This window comes from Monodon monoceros, unplaced genomic scaffold, assembly GCF_005190385.1.
Source record: "Monodon monoceros isolate NGI ecotype Baffin Bay Population unplaced genomic scaffold, NGI_Narwhal_1 Super_Scaffold_14, whole genome shotgun sequence".
NCBI classification, from domain to species: domain Eukaryota; kingdom Metazoa; phylum Chordata; class Mammalia; order Artiodactyla; family Monodontidae; genus Monodon; species Monodon monoceros.
The window spans coordinates 43,238,716-43,241,947 of record NW_021703770.1 but is presented as its reverse complement, the minus strand read 5'-3'; positions in this window follow the sequence as shown (position 1 = coordinate 43,241,947).

Genomic DNA, 3,232 nt, shown 5'->3' with positions numbered 1-3,232 from the left:
CTCTCCTCTTCGAGCAGCAAGGAACATTAAGGTCATTCAGCTCCTTCTCAGCCTTTTAGAGGTCAGGGAGAGCTGACATATTTTTGTGCAACTGATATCAAACTTCCATTCGGAAACCCACAGGATTTCAAAACTGAAGTCTCCCCAAGATCTGCAGCTTTCCAGCCTTTCTTACCAGCATTTGGCAGCCCATGCAGGAGAAACCCCTGCTCTGGTTTTCTATACCAAGACCCCCACAAACTCATAATAGAGTTGATCCTAGCAGCCAAGTGGAGGGAAGCAAAGACACTCTCAGGTTCAATGTTACCAGAATCTGTCCCAAGTCCATTTAATAAGTTAATGCACTGCTATGAAACCTACCTAGAATGCTGATTCCAAGCAAAGCTGTCCTATTATATATTTAAAGTAGAAATATGATGACATAAAACGAGTTAGTTAACTTAATATCAGAATAATGAACTGAAAAACCTTAGTGGAAAACTACTCAGTTCCCTGTCCTCCCAGCTGTGGTCAACTTGAGTGCAGGATTGTAAGAAATGAGCATGAAACAGGCCATGCATCAAAACATTTCTACTGAAAATGGCTTTATAACTAACAAAGACAGAATCAAAGAATTCACTCTTATGATGGTTATGAGTTTTATGCATCTTCGGATATATATACTTACATTAAAACATAATTGTATACCTACTTCAAGAATTTTATAATTTTCAAATTACTCTTTTTTTTTGGTTCAATATATATTCTACTCACTCTTTTCTATTCAGCTTCGTGCATATTTTATGATTTTTAAGGCTTTCAACCAACAGGTTATCCCACAGAATATTAGTCACTGTTAAGACAGTAGTATCAGTTAGTAATTACTTAATTCAGATAATCAGGTTTGTTGAAACATGACAGAATGATTAAATATAAATTTACCACCTACATATATCCTGTTTTAACACTATCACACATATAATGCTTTCCCTAAAAATGTTCAATATTTAACTCATAATACTGTATACTATTAAAATATGTTTTCCCCACACTCTTGAGTGCTGACAGGCACCCTCAATCAAGGAGGGTGAGCATGGCAGAAAGTACTGTACAGTCTTGGGTAATGAACACACTGCTAACACATTTATCCAGTGAGTGTTCCACTGCACCACCCCAGCTGAAGGCAGTCTGCAACATGTGGTGTCCCGTCTTTGGCCTATTTTATGCTCTAGCAAGCAATTTTGACCTAAAATGTCTAGGAAAAGTATACGTGCAACAGGATGGGATCTGCTACAAATAAACAAGAACAAGTGTCTTTCTAAGTATTAAGACGAAAGTTTTATGGCAGCTGGAATGGGGCCTCCAGGAAACAGTCATAGAAACAGGGTAGAGGTCAACAGGAAATTAGATTTACCAAAGTCCTGTAACATTATGAAAGGCATCATAAGCATTACTGCAGCCTGAGATAAATGACTAACAATTGTTTGACTGGCAGGTAGCATTTCATGATTTGGGGATATTAGAAAAAAAAACACAGAAGATCGAGTGTCAATGTAAGACATCAGAACCATTTCTCCACAGGGCCTCTGCTATAACCATAACCACCCCCATCTAAGGTCAATTACCGGCATTCCCATTTTTAGGAGCATGTCCTCCTTTGTTCTTGAATTGCTCCCTCCCCTGGCATAACCTTTTATTTTCTCAGGCACACAAGTGATCTGGGATACCAATTATCAAAAGATTTTACTGATTTACCTTTAGAATTATCTATTTTAAATCTTCAGCTACCTGAGAAAATAGTTTGCAGCAATCACTTTGCAATTCAGAAGTACCAAGTTATTATTTAGTTGTTGAATTATTTAACAGTTTTCATTCAACATATGCGAGGTTATTGGAACTCCTTAGCTTTAAATATCCTGTGGAACAAGTGATTCCACTCCCTTCTTTTAAGCTTTTTAGGTTAAAGACATGACCTTTAAAAAAATTATATCCTAAACAGTTTATTATAACAGAAATTAGCAATGTCCAATTTAAAAACCAGATAGTGTTATTCAGACCACCATTCTGGTACACTGAGTGGCCTGTGTCTGAAACAAAATTTCATCATTGAAGTCATCAACCTAGGTCAGTATCATTGCTCCTGAGGTCCTCATTAAAGTTCTCTTATTCTCTGCAAATGCTGACTGGTTTTGAACAGCACGGATTTACCATGCATCTCAGGATTTACCTGCATCAACCTGGCACATACCTAGCAACTTTCAGCATTCTAAAGAAAGTCTCACAAATATTGACATATGTAAGCCATAGCACCTTTCCTAAGAACAGTTCCAATCAGCATTGCACATTAACAAACACATACTGGTATATGCTTGTAGCTCCACCACCTAGCTCAGTTAGAGCAATGGTAAATAAGAGTAGATACTGAACTTAATAGCTTCTCAGGGAGGGAAATGTTTTATAGTCATAGGCTTGATCCTATCAGGGGAAAGTCTTCTTAAAAGGTTTGCAGTTGGTTACAAAGTGCATAAAAGGAGAGTATGGTTGGTTCTGAACAAACCCACGAAGTCACTTCTGAACATAAACTCAAAATACACAATCTAATGACAGAGATTTGGTTCTATTATTTTCACAAACCAAAGTACAGATTTCAAGTTATTTCACAAATCAGATGATCAAATGAAAATGGACATGAAAACATTTAGTAAATTATTATGTGTTTTTAAAAAGAGGTGCTGCTGTTTAAAAATAATTTACATGACAGAACTTGGCAAAGAGTAAACAAAATCATTAGTAATAACCCAGAAAATGTGGAAAACTAAGAAAAAGGCCCAACGAATTAAAAATAGAACATATCTTTCATCAGATTTGAGATAAGGTATATTGTGTGCTTTTAAAAATATGCATAAAGCAACTTTATACTGTACTTAAATGATTTGAGAAATCCAAAACATTTTCTCTTATAAATATATACTCTACGACTAGATGTAATATTTGGGCAACATAAAAGGATCCTGTAGAAATTTGTTGCTGCCAGAAATCTGGGATACAGAGTTAAAGATGGAGTGAATAAGGCATGGTAATGCTTTGTACAATTTATAGACAGCTCATATAAAAAACCAGCTATCAAACAGCATGACTATAAGGGATAATAGTTTATGTGGAGGCTAGAGATGATGAACAAAAGGAAAACTGCAGCTTTAGATTAGTATTTTAGAAATAGTAAATCCATACTATTTTAAGTAAAAATGGATGA